A 15,662-nucleotide genomic window follows, 5' to 3' on the forward strand; every position below is an offset into this window, starting at 1 on the left:
AACACAGTTCAAAGACAAAAGTTACTGAAACGCAAATCAGGAGCTATAAGTCAAAACACTGTCCAACGACAAAAGTCACTGAAGGGCAAATCAGGAACTATAAGTCAAAGAACAGTCCAAAGAAAAAAGTTACTGAAGGAAAAATCAGAAATTGCAAGTCAAAACACAGTTCAAAGACAAAAGTTACTGAAACGCAAATCAGGAGCTATAAGTAAAAACACTGTCCAACGACAAAAGTCACTGAAGGGCAAATCAGGAATTATAAGTCAAAAGAACATTCCAACGACAAAAGTCACTGAAGGGGAAATCAGGAACTATAATAAGTCAAACAACATTCCAAAGACGAAAGTCACTGAAGGGCAAATCAGGAACTATAATAAGTCAAACAACATTCCAAAGACGAAAGTCACTGAAGGGCAAATCAGGAACTATAATAAGTCAAACAACATTCCAAAGACGAAAGTCACTGGAGGTCAAATCAGGAACTATAATAAGTCAAACAACATTCCAAAGACGAAAGTCACTGAAGGTCAAATCAGGAACTGTAATAAGTCAAACAACATTCCAAAGACGAAAGTCACTGAAGGTCAAATCAGGAACTATAATAAGTCAAACAACATTCCAAAGACGAAAGTCACTGAAGGGCAAATCAGGAACTGTAATAAGTCAAACAACATTCCAAAGACGAAAGTCACTGAAGGTCAAATCAGGAACTATAATAAGTCAAACAACATTCCAAAGACGAAAGTCACTGAAGGGCAAATCAGGAACTGTAATAAGTCAAACAACATTCCAAAGACGAAAGTCACTGAAGGGCAAATCAGGAACTGTAATAAGTCAAACAACATTCCAAAGACGAAAGTCACTGAAGGGCAAATCAGAAACTGTAATAAGTCAAACAACATTCCAAAGACGAAAGTCACTGACGGTCAAATCAGGAACTGTAATAAGTCAAACAACATTCCAAAGACGAAAGTCACTGAAGGTCAAATCAGGAACTATAATAAGTCAAACAACATTCCAAAGACGAAAGTCACTGAAGGGCAAATCAGAAAATATAATAAGTCAAACAACATTCCAAAGACGAATGTCACTGAAGGGCAAACCAGGAAATATAGTAAGTCAAACAACATTCCAAAGACGAAAGTCACTGAAGGGCAAATCATGAAATATAATAAGTCAAACAACATTCCAAAGACGAAAGTCACTGAAGGGTAAATCAGGAACTGTAAGTCAGACGAGAGGACAAATGAACTAGGTGAAAATTGTGCTCCAATGTCCTTCAAATCCTAGGGGAGAAAGCAAACGAATAAATTAACAGAAGGTATGTTGACACTAAATATCACAAAAGGCACCGTAAAGTTTACAGCCAACAGTAATGTTACAAAATTACGAATGAATGAACAAATAAATAAACAGATAAACGAAAGAAATGTATAATCAATTTGTAAAATAATATTATCCAAATCAAGCTTTTGGGGCCACCTTTCAAAATTATGAGAGAATATCGTGACATGTCAACTAGTAAACGTCCATCATCTTGGCCACTTCAGCTTTCAGGTGGAGCATAGTTTTTTTGTTAAATTTTACCAGGTGCGACAAAAACATTATATATTTTGATAAATAATATCAGTTTACAGCTGCTAGTAAATACATCAAGGTATCTTTGTAATGATTATCATTTACCAAACGGGTTATATGAACGATAGATCAACATTGCTTGTATCAATAGCTCTTGAAGTTTTCTTAAAATGGTTTAGTATTCTTGTAAAAACGATAGACGCAAAGTACCGATTACAAGCCTCGCAGAAACTGAATGCTATTTTGAATATTGTTTTTATACTGCAACTTAAATAAATAAATTCATAGCCATTTGAATTATTACACAATGTTCAAACTTATTTTCATCCCTTAATGAACCCTTGACTTAGGAAAAAGTGTTCCATGATAAAATTGACATTGCACAAAATATGACTATATTTAGAAAATAAACACAACTAGTTGCAGTATAAATATGTATATATGTTTAGCAATATATATTAAGTCATGCTTTATTTTTTCCAAAAAAATTAAATCAATGGTAGAACCGATAAAACAATATTTAAAGATTTTACTATTGTTTTAAATTGACAACCTATAAAGCTAAGTTTATTCAAAGCCGGAACAATTAGTTTAAACGCATGGTTTTTAAACTGGCGGGCTCTGTGAACAACATAACGTTTAAATTAAATATATAAAAAAAAAAGCATTACAAATAGTATCAACAGGCCAAATTAACAAGAAAGTACTATTTGATGATTTATGATTTAGTGATGTTTGTGTGATTTATTTAGTATTCTTAGTTTTGGTATCCTCAATAATACATCTTTTTTATTTTATCTTCACCTTTTTGATATCAAATTTCTCTCGCAAAGTCATTAGATCTCATATTATTTGATATTTCTACCCTTCCGTATAGATCTACAGCGTCCTAATACGGGAATTTATCTGGTCAATAAAATTTATATCGAGTGAGGCGAATATGGATCCCGTATAACAATTAATGTTCTGAATGGAAAGGGCAGCACTCCTTTTGCGCCAATTACTGTTTTTCAGGGGTATTATTTGCGCCAAATATTTTTTTCAAAAGTATCAATTGCGCCAGTTTTCGGAACTCATTTGCGCCAATTTACCTGAACACATATTGATCGTACATATTAAAGATTAATATATATTTAGTATAATTTTTGTCTTATAAATTTTTATTCGCTAAATAATTGTTACTCTTGTTGGTGAAAGGTGAGTATGAATAATAGGATTACCATTAATCTAAAGGTATGCATATAAACAAACAGCTAAACACTAATTATAAAAAGTGTTCAGTAACGAATATAAAAGAATCAGTTTAAGAGAAGTCTTTGCGTAATATGGATGTTACTATAAAGAAATTAGAGTCGAATCGAGGGAAGCCAGTTGTTGTGTTAGATGGCCATAAATTTCGTCAGGCTTTTATTAAGAAAAGTGGAGAAATAAGATGGCGATGTACGATAAAAAACTGCAGTGCGACAGCTTATACCGATGAGCAATGCCTAGATGTTCTGAGTGGAAATCTTGCACATATACATGAGACAGACCCACAAAAGTTAGAGCGTCAAATACTACGAACAGCATGCAAAAGAAAAGCAACAGAAAATATATCCGAAAGACCAGCTAAGATCATATGTAAGTATGAGAAATATGCAGAAGGAGAACTTATAGCCGCATAGACTTTGTATGTGTAATGAGTTACAAATTCCAGCCTTTAACTTCTTAAACAGATATATATGATGTCCGACTGTACATAGTTTTATATTTTAAAGTTTATCATTAAATGACTTAAAATGACTTTAACTCCGCCAGTGAAGACTGCCGGTCCCAAGCACGGATAAAGGAGGAGGGAAGTCATTTTTCTTTAAATTGTCGCAATCGTATTTTATTTTTGGCGCAAATGATACCATGTAATTCTAAAACAGGTGGCGCAAACGTAGCAGTTGTGGCGCAAAAGGACGCATTTTTGGCGCAAACGGATCTCTCCCTGTGTTATACCCTCCCATATTGATATCGTGTCAGTTGATATTTGAATCTCGTATCATTTGATATTTCCCTGTAATGGATGTCGTTTTATTTCATATTCCTCCCGTATTGGTCTTGTGTCATTTTGATATTATCCCGATCTTGTATTCTCCTATGCTCAGTTTTCTCTATTACTATGTTGCTTTCTCTGTTTGTCAGTATATACTTTCTCAATGTTTTATAGATTCTAATATTGATTTCCATTTTACTAGTTTAGTTATCTTTTTAAAGTTATCTTTTTAAACTTTGAAGATATAAATAATATGTTTTTGAAAAAAAACTTTGGTTATAATGGACAATTTTAAGATGTCAGACTTTTTATAATACATTGAAAATTGATTTGTATTAAAAATATTTATCAAAGGTACCAGGATTATAATTTAGTACGCTAGACCCGCGTTTCGTCTACACAAGACTCATCAGTGACTCTGGTATTATTGCCAATAAGACAACTACCCTAAAAAAAGCAGCACCATACGAGATTCATAAATGATTTAGCATAAATTAAAGCGAACAAATAGGGCGTAGTGCATCTTGATGTTATGTTTCTATGGCATGACCAAAATTGTCACAAACTATTATCCATATAAAGCTGGCCAGTTATGTGGCTCCTTTCGGTTGTATTTATTTTTGAACTTGATCGTTCTTCTTAGTAGTATAACTGAATTTGATTTAATTATCTGGGCGGCGATGTTTTTCGAAATTTAATGATGTTTATAATTGCTCATTTTGGTCAATTATACGGGTGAATAACTTAACACTATTGAAATCAATATGAATATCAAATATTTCAATAGTAAGGTCAAATTTTTCAAATACCGAATTTAACGTTTTTTATACCTCCCTTTTCAGTATCTTTTAAATCAGTAAAAAGGCGTCGTGGAAAAAGACCTTGACATTAGTTAAAAAAACACCTTTCTTTTCCCGTACCTTCCGTCAAACTATTACGAAAACAAACATAGATTCCAAGTGTCACTATTATAGAAATAGGTATAAAAGTCAGAAACGTGGAGCCCTGTCGTGACGTTTTGGTCAATGGTTAAAAAAAACCTTTCACTGACACGTCGTAAACAAGAACGCCCACGAAACCACAATGCAGCACCGGAATTTTTTTCTTTTTTGAAACTAAACATTAAAGGAGTAAATATATCTTCGCATCAATATAACCTATTAGTAGTTCAGTGAGGTACAAGGCATGTGTCTGTTATAGAGCATGTTGTTTGTAGCAAAAACAGTACCACATGATAAACGGGAGAAAAGTTGAATGAAGACATTATCACAAATAAACAAAATATGTAAGATGAAGCTCACGCGCTAAAGAACTAATTACAAAGTAGAAACGGTGTATACATGCGGCTCTATGACGACAGTAACCTACGACACACTAAAAGAAACAAGTACAAAAAACAGGCGCGGATCCAGTAACTTTGTAAAGGATTCAAACACGTGCAAGTCTTTTAAAAAAGGGGGTTCCAATCATGTCTTAATACAAAAACATTAAAATGTTACTAAATTCATCCAACTACAATGTTTATTTAAAACGCATAAGTACATTACATTAAAGCGGTGATAAACACCTTTATTTCAGCTTTAACCTGGATCAGTGGAAAGGAAGAACTCACAATTAAAGTAATTGTTATTTGAAATCTCTGTACCCGTGTCTGTACCGCTTTAACACTTTAATAATATGTAAATTTTATAATAGAATCAAATTGAAAATGGAAATGGTGAATGTGTCAAAGAGACAACAATCCGACCAAAGATCATAAAACATTTATTAGCATCAAGTGGATAAACTAAAACATAGGATTAAGTAAAACAACACTAAATAATGCCTCATTCATAGTGAATGTTAAAAGATACTGAAGGCCGCTTTAAGTTACACACAAGACAATATTAGAAGATACTGAAGGCGGCTCTAAGTTATACACGAGACAATGTTAGAAGATACTGAAGGCGGCTCAAAGTTATACACAAGACAATGTTAGAAGATACTGAAGGCGGCTCCAAGTTATACACAAGACAATGTTAGAAGATACTGAAGGCGGCTCTAAGTTATACACAAGACAATGTTAGAAGATACTGAAGGCGGCTCCAAGTTATACACAAGACAATGTTAGAAGATACTGAAGGCGGCTCCAAGTTATACACAAGACAATGTTAGAAGATACTGAAAGCGGCTTCAAGTTATACACAAGACAAAGTTAGAAGATACTGAAGGCGGCTCCAAGTTATACACAAGACAATGTTAGAAGATACTGAAGGCGGCTCTAAGTTATACACAAGACAATGTTAGAATATACTGAAGGCGGCTCTAAGTTATACACAAGACAATGTTAGAAGATACTGAAGGCGGCTCCAAGTTATACACAAGACAATGTTAGAAGATACTGAAGGCGGCTCCAAGTTATACACAAGACAATGTTAGAAGATACTGAAGGCGGCTCTAAGTTATACACAAGACAATGTTAGAAGATACTGAAGGCGGCTCCAAGTTATACACAAGACACTGTTAGAAGATACTGAAGGCGGCTCCAAGTTATACACAAGACAATGTTAGAAGATACTGAAGGTCTTCCAAAAAACGAAAAATGTTAGAGGACGAACGTAGACAATTATATTAAAGGAAATTTTTTTTTTGAACAATGGGAACAGTGAAAAAAATCCATACATTTACATTATTTATAGTGTCAGAACATAGAAAGACTGGGTGATCGATGAAAAATTGACAGTGAACATATTATAAGTATCAATTCAGTATTATCATTTTGTCACCTATTCAATATAGAATATGCATGAGCCACTATAAGCAAAGTTGGACAGTGTCACTCAATTCCATAAGCATGTTTGGTTGAAGCTGTGATTGCTGATTTTATGGTACATATAAAGACAAAGATATATTCTATTTTTGATATAAAGCAGTCACCTCTACACGATACTCCTCAAGTTAACGGATTTAAAAGTGTATAACAAGAGCAAGTATGCATGCTCTATGACAAACAAAACGTATTTAAGGAAAGGTTAGTTTCACACTTTAACACATTTTGTTATCATCTTTACAAAAATATAAAATTACACGAAATCTTATAGTATTAAAAGTACACGGATATCCACATTTATTTACATTTAAAAGGTTGCATGACATCTTACATCCATGAAATACAATTTTGGGAAATAAAATCCTCACTAGAAAAAAGGTTGTATTACAGCAAAAGTACAATACAACTAAAATGAAAAAAAAAAGAAAAAGAAGACAAACATATTGTACTTTTATCTATTTTCTTATAAAGTATTGTTATAAGCTTAAAAGTTAAAAAACTAATAAAATAAAACAGTACATATGTCTCCCAATCTTGCATCCGATAATGATATATTCATAGAATAAATGGAATGTGTTTTAGCTTATGCATGTATGCAACAAAAATGTAGTTTCAATAAACAGAAAATATAAATGGCTAAGTTCATAAAAAAATGATCGTGATATTAGCTATTATTGGTGTTTTATGAAATAACGATGGTCTTTGTTGATATTCATAGGAAATAACCGTGTTCTCAATGTCAATATAACCATGTTAAGCAATTGTATGATAGGAAAACCACTTGTAGAGATGGAACTCAAATTACAATGTCTATCATGGATACGACAAATAGGCGATTGGTGAGGGTATAGGTTAAATAATTTCTTAACTCTCAGTCTGCCATCTTCGTTCATTCAATAGAACATAGAAAAACATATACTTAAATTAATTCAGCAAAACATATCTAATATGTGATACCGATAATAAACATATCAAAAACATAATACTGTAAATAAAATAGTGTTCGCTGCCTCTGCACGTATTTAAAACCAGATAATCAATTCATATTTATCGATGTTTGGTGAATCTTTATCAGTTATCGAATTTCCAGGATTATTTATATTGGTCAATTTGAAATACTGAATCAACAGCAAGATGATTGTTAACATTAATATTAATGATAATGCAATTAAATTGTCGGCCGTAAGATACCACGATGCCGGGAAGCAAGACGTTAGTTTTCTTTGTTTGATAGTGTATCGAAAGGGATACTGGTCACCTACTGAATCAAAACCTGAACCAGGAGTCAGTATCCGACAGAACAACGACCCGGATGACCATACATAAATCTAGATGTAATCTGTTGGAATAACATTCAAACCATAATTATATTTCCACTTCTTGATACATTTTCAAAAGAAATGTAAACACACTTTAAAGATACTTTAAACCGTTCTTTTAACATATAAGGTTAAAAACTTTTGATATAGAAAAGATATATTATTTCTGATACATTTTTGACGTTTGTATATTAATCAAAAGTACAACAATGTACATAAAGGAAGACATATCAACAGATGTTGGCATTTAATTACATGTTAGAATACCAATGTACTAGGTGAGTAGGTCATCGGGCAAATACCTACTATCTTTAAAAAAAAACACGCAATTCATGTCTCCCCTCTCCCCCTCTCTCACTCTCTTTCTCTTTTATCATGTTTATTTCAGAAATTGTGATTGACATATTGGTGAAGACTTATAAGAATTAATCTGACAAATTTTTGTAATTGTTTTTTATATGGAGTGATCAGAAATACAGCAGCAGAACTAAAAAAAAACTAGAATACATCAATGGTAAATATGAAACGTTAAAATAAGATGAATAGGCATTAATCACGCAAGTATGCATTTCGTTTCCATCAATATATAATCCTACACGATAAAAGTGTGATTAAAGTTATCGTAACAGATTAAAAACAAAACAGAAATCAGTAGAAATGAATAAAATATCTTATCACTACCCTAAACCAAACGGCAAAAACATCTAAATACCAGCTCACAGGTGATTTATTTATCTTTAATTAACCTTAGTCGCGTGCTGTTGATGATAAAAAGCAAAAAATACAATCGTCATTCTGTAACGGAACAACACGGTAGCAGACGATATGGTGGTCATGTTGAAAACATAACCCTTGAACTGATACCCGAGACCCGGCTGTACGATGATGGTGGTCTCTTCTGGCCTTTGAAACTCAGGATGAACAATGAACCAGCATCCAGATGGTTTGTTTTTGGGAATGTTTTTTATAGAGTGTTATATTCTTCAGTTTCCCGGTACACAGACGTGTAGCTTCAAAAGTTTATATTCTGCAAGTGTTCTGCAGATAAATACCTTTGGAGACTACTATCAAAGACTTAGATGTTTCAACATATTTAATTGCACCAGTATGCATGTTTCTTTACATTTATCTTTCATGTTGAAAAACAAAACAATGACTCGTTTATACTGTAGTACCAGTCCGTTTATCTCAATGTTTCACTGAAAAATGATGAGATACGATTTCACATAAACCATCCAAGGTTAAGCAGTACAGAAATGCATCCACAACAGGGAAAAAAAGCACCAACAGAAATTTGATAATCTATTTTTCCTCAGACTATGTAGAATCATTTTGTAAGTTTTCAAAATATGTGTTAAATTTCTAACATACTGTTGAAAAGAAAATCATAAATGATGCGATTTCGTTTGATGATACACTTAATGCCAATGGTTTAGTAATACTAATTGTTTTATATGTACCCCGTGGAACAAGATATAAACAGACAGGGTAACCAAATATGTCTTCATGCCAACGTTTATTTGTGAAGTTTGGAAACACGACAAGGATTTTTACTCTACGCTCACTTATATTTCTCACAATAGGTAGTACGTATGCTATAAGAATATAGAAGAACAAAAAACAAAATAAAGGAAGGCTTTCAACAACATGATAAGAACAAACACATATTATAAATACTAAAAGTGAATGATTTGCACCTATTTGGGTAATATTGATGTTGAATTCACGAGATGACACTCTAAAATATCTCCTATGAATAATGTGATTCATATGAAAGGTCAGAAAGGACAACTAATATCGAATGCACCTGCATGTACTTTGTTATGCATCAACATTGATCAGCATTAAAAGGGGGAAAAAACATCAAAGTCACACTATAAATGTTAAATAAATATATATATACTAATAAAAGTTCGTATATTACCTACCATGTATCACTATACCAAATAGTGTTAACCTTACAACTAGTGAGGAGATATGGTCGACTTATGATGTTGGGTTGCTTGCTGTTCGCCATAACCTATATATATTTTAATAATGCAATTATTGTTTTTACTACCAACTATGACTCTGATACCTATATATCTGTAAAATAGACACACATGGTATAGTAATCACTGATTTAAAAAGAAGTATATGCAGCAATTTAGTCTTACAAATTACAATTGTATTGACATATTTTGAAAAAAAAATGTAATGTTTGTTATTGTTTTAGTTGTATTATTCATATTTTCTTTGTGTTGTTTCCTTATTGTATTATTTTCATCATCTTCCGCTGTTTCCTTTCATATATCCTTGCATCATTTCTCTAGGTTAACAGTAGCAGGTTAATATGCTTTGTTATACAGATTAAACTCTAAAGAAGTACTGAATCATCACACTGGGTTATCTGCTTGACCCAGTAACTCGTCATAAAATTTCATATCATCCTTATCTAATAGCTCGTAATTCAATTTCTCAACAAAGATACATTATCACCACAACCAAACGGAGTGTGAAAGTAAATGTCTGCACACAAGTGATTGCCCCCTAGGTCGAATAATCGTCACCTGAAGAGTTAAAGTAATCAACTATATATATTTTATGATTAAGTAAACAGTGAATGTTATTCAGATGGAACCTGATCGAATAATAGACGTACTGCTGCATGTAAATATAAACAAAAAACAGAAGAATTTTGTTCAACATCAAAGCCAATTATTTGCACTTTTCTGCATCTATGTTATCATACAGAAGTCAAAAACAAAAAAAGTGTATGTCTCATCAAAACATGATATCGACAGCTGTACTTTTGTTTTCTTAAAATTTTACAAAAATGTTTATAGTCAATTTTTAATTACAGCATAGTAAAAATAATATGAAGTCCTGAAGTCAGTTCAAATATCGTATATCTTGGTACAAATAGACGGATGTAATTTAAAACAGTAACGATATTCCGATAGCAAGTAAACTAACATCAGCGTAATACCGTAAAAAATATTGGTGTTAAAGCCGCATTAATTGATCTCTTGGATACAACATGTAAAATTAGAAAAACATTGGAATCGCATGTTCTCCCAAAATGGAATCAACCGCCCTTAGTTAAAATACAAAGTCACTAGAAGGCAATGTGGAACACTGAGTTCAAAAGACACTGAAAGCAACAAATTGAACGTAATTGTATACAGAAGGCACAACTAAAACTAGTACAAATAACAGTGACTAACTAAAGCTCTCTCGTTATTCCAATTAAGTGGTAGCTTGATGTGACACCAGGGGTTTGGTAAATGGTGACTTAATTACCACAAGTGATAACAGGGGTTAGGCCATTACTAACTCCATAGAAGTGGTATTTAGGGATTGGCTAGTACTAACTCCCCAGAAAGTGTACCAACGGTGTGGTCATTACGAACTCCGCGCAGATGGTATCACGGTTTTGACAAATACTGACTCTCAAATAATTTTATCAGGGATTTGGTCAACTATTACTTTTAAAAGTGGTACCAAAGTTTGGCCAATTCTGAATTCTCGGTAGTAGTATCGGGAATTTGGCTAGTACTGGAGTAGCAAGGGTTTGACTTAATATAATAATATTCTTTTATTCAGAAGCAATACAGCTTATAGAATTTACATATACAAATATAATTGCATCAGTGAATAATTACATATATATGACTTCCCAAAAGTGATATCAGCGTTAAGACAATACTGGCCCAACAAAAGCATACCATGTTAGCAACGGGACTCTTGTATGGGTCACCAGGATTCTCTTTGAGAGTTAGAACAAAATATGTGTTGAACATTTTTTTTTTTTTTTAATTCCTCTGAAAATGTACTTTCCGATGAATAAAAAAACAGCTTCCTAATTTAAACAGGAAAAACACTTTTACAACAGTATGATATGTACTAAAGGACACTGATAATCTCAACATTATGCTCCTATACAGTTCAAGAATATGACGTGTTGATGTGCGGGTGGCATATGGGTCACCAAACCATCCTATCAAATGCAGTTTAATATCATAATATAATTATTAGATATAATATATATTTGCACTTTATTGACCGACAAAAAGACAGGTGAAGAATTTTAATTATGGTGGATTCATCTGTTTACCACCGGAAATAAGTTCCGTTGGTTAAATCTGTTTATATACAATAATACATTACCTGTACTATACAAACAGACAAATGCACTTTGAAAAAAAAGGGCAATTCTTTCAAATAAATTGGGACTTTCCATATTTTTATACTTACGTATATGCTTATGTGCCTTAAGTTCTGGTGCATATCTACAATCACAAATAATATCCTCAATACAATATTACCAGCAAGAAGCACGAATTATCAAAGGTAGTCAGTTTTCAAGATTCTTATATAGAAAATATTGCGGTAATCAGAAGAATTATCAATTCCAAATAACGAATATCTATTAATAAGTACAAGAATTCACAATATTGAGGTAGTCAGTAAATTTCAAAATCGAAAATATTAAGGTAATTTGTAAGAATAATGAGAAGGATAATATAATAAAACTTGACGTGATTTCAGAAGCACACATTCAATGTATCATATGCTATATATTCATAAGAAGATTGTCTCGTGTATTTATTTGACTTAGTTGGGTTTATCGAGTCCTCCTGAGATGTTGTGCCTGTATTTTCGATTCCTACAGCTTTTAGATAAGAACAGATGGTATCGACACAAACAATTTTTTTTCTTTAAATTTATTTCGTGTTTAATGTAGTCTTTCGAATATTGGATTTATGGTGGTTACATTATGACTTCGCTTAGTCAAAGTGCATTACATGACTAAAATGGTTACATTATGACTACGCTTAGTCAAAGTGCATGATAGGACTATTGTGGTTACTATATGACTAAACTTGGTCTCAGTGATTAACATGACTATGGTGGTTACTTTATGACTACACATGGTCTCAGTGCATTACAGGACTATGATGGTTACGTTATGACTACACATGGTCTCAGTGCATAACAGGACTATGGTGGTTACTTTATGACTACACATGATTTCAGTGCATAACAGGACTATGGTGGTTACTTTATGACTACACATGGTCTCAGTGCATAACAGGACTATGATGGTTACGTTATGACTACACTTGGTCTCAGTGCATAACAGGACTATGATGGTTACGTTATGCCTACACATGATTTCAGTGCATAACAGGACTATGGTGGTTACTTTATGACTACACATGGTCTCAGTGCATTACAGGACTATGATGATTACGTTATGACTACACTTGGTCTCAGTGCATAACAGGACTATGGTGGTTACGTTATGACTACACATGGTCTCAGTGCATTACAGGACTATGATGGTTACGTTATGACTACACATGGTCTCAGTGCATTACAGGACTATGATGGTTACTTTATGACTACACTTGGTCTCAGTGCATAACAGGACTATGGTGGATACTTTATGACTACACTTGGTCTCAGTGCATAACAGGACTATGGTGGTTACGTTATGACTACACATGGTCTCAGTGCATTACAGGACTATGATGGTTACTTCATGACTACACTCGGTCTCAGTGCATAACAGGACTATGTCGGTTACTTTATGACTACACATGGTCTCAGTGCATTACAGGACTAAGGTGGTTACGTTATGACTACACTTGGTCTCAGTGCATAACAGGACTATGATGGTTACGTTATGCCTACACATGATTTCAGTGCATAACAGGACTATGGTGGTTACTTTATGACTACACATGGTCTCAGTGCATTACAGGACTATGATGGTTACGTTATGACTACACTTGGTCTCAGTGCATAACAGGACTATGGTGGTTACGTTATGACTACACATGGTCTCAGTGCATTACAGGACTATGATGGTTACGTTATGACTACACATGGTCTCAGTGATTAACATGACTATGGTGGTTACTTTATGACTACACTTGGTCTCAGTGCATAACAGGACTATGGTGGTTACTTTATGACTACACACGGTCTCAGTGCATTACAGGACTATGGTGGTTACTTTATGACTACACATGATTTCAGTGCATAACAGGACTATGGTGGTTACTTTATGACTACACATGATTTCAGTGCATAACAGGACTATGGTGGTTACTTTATGACTACACATGGTCTCAGTGCATTACAGGACTATGATGGTTACGTTATGACTACACTTGGTCTCAGTGCATAACAGGACTATGGTGGTTACTTTATGACTACACATGATTTCAGTGCATAACAGGACTATGGTGGTTACTTTATGACTACACATGGTCTCAGTGCATTACAGGACTATGGTGGTTACGTTATGACTACACTTGGTCTCAGTGCATAACAGGACTATGATGGTTACGTTATGACTACACATGATTTCAGTGCATAACAGGACTATGGTGGTTACTTTATGACTACACATGGTCTCAGTGCATTACAGGACTATGATGGTTACGTTATGACTACACATGGTCTCAGTGCATAACAGGACTATGGTGGTTACGTTATGACTACACTTGGTCTCAGTGCATAACAGGACTATGGTGGTTACTTTATGACTACACATGATTTCAGTGCATAACAGGACTATGGTGGTTACTTTATGACTACACACGGTCTCAGTGCATAACAGGACTATGGTGGTTACTTTATGACTACACATGGTCTCAGTGCATAACAGGACTATGGTGGTTACTTTATGACTACACACGGTCTCAGTGCATAACAGGACTATGGTGGTTACTTTATGACTACACTCGGTCTCAGTGCATAACAGGACTATGGTGGTTACTTTATGACTACACATGGTCTCAGTGCATAACAGGACTATGGTGGTTACGTTATGACTACACACGGTCTCAGTGCATAACAGGACTATGGTGGTTACTTTATGACTACACAGGATCTCAGTGCACAACATGACTATGGTGGATACTTTATGACTACACTTGGTCTCAGTGCATAACAGGACTATGGTGGTTACGTTATGACTACACATGGTCTCAGTGATTAACATGACTATGGTGGTAAATTTATGACTGCAAATGGTCTCAGTGCATAACAGGACTATGGTGGTTACGTTATGACTACACATGGTCTCAGTGCACAACATGACTATGGTGGATACTTTATGACTACACTTGGTATCAGTGCATAACAGGACTATGGTGGTTACGTTATGACTACAAATGGTCTCAGTGCACAACAGGACTATGGTGGTTACGTTATGACTACACATGGTCTCAGTGATTAACATGACTATGGTGGTTACTTTATGACTACACTCGGTCTCAGTGCATAACAGGACTATGGTGGTTACTTTATGACTACACTTGGTCTCAGTGCACAACATGACTATGGTGGATACTTTATGACTACACTTGGTCTCAGTGCATAACAGGACTATGGTGGTTACTTTATGACTACACTCGGTCTCAGTGCATAACAGGACTATGGTGGTTACTTTATGACTACACTTGGTCTCAGTGCATAACAGGACTATGGTGGTTACTTTATGACTACACTCGGTCTCAGTGCATAACAGGACTATGGTGGTTACTTTATGACTACACTCGGTCTCAGTGCATAACAGGACTATGGTGGTTACTTTATGACTACACATGGTCTCAGTGCATAACAGGACTATGGTGGTTACTTTATGACTACACATGGTCTCAGTGCATAACAGGACTATGGTGGTTACGTTATGACTACAAATGGTCTCAGTGCATAACAGGACTATGGTGGTTACTTTATGACTACACATGGTATCAGTGCATAACAGGACTATGATGGTTACGTTATGACTACACATGGTCTCAGTGCATAACAGGACTATGGTGGTTACGTTATGACTACACTTGGTCTCAGTGCATAACAGGACTATGGTGGTTACTTTATGACTACACTTGGTCTCAGTGCATAACAGGACTATGGTGGTTACTTTATGACT

This window comes from Mytilus galloprovincialis, chromosome 3, assembly GCF_965363235.1.
Source record: "Mytilus galloprovincialis chromosome 3, xbMytGall1.hap1.1, whole genome shotgun sequence".
Taxonomy (NCBI): Eukaryota; Metazoa; Mollusca; class Bivalvia; order Mytilida; family Mytilidae; genus Mytilus; species Mytilus galloprovincialis.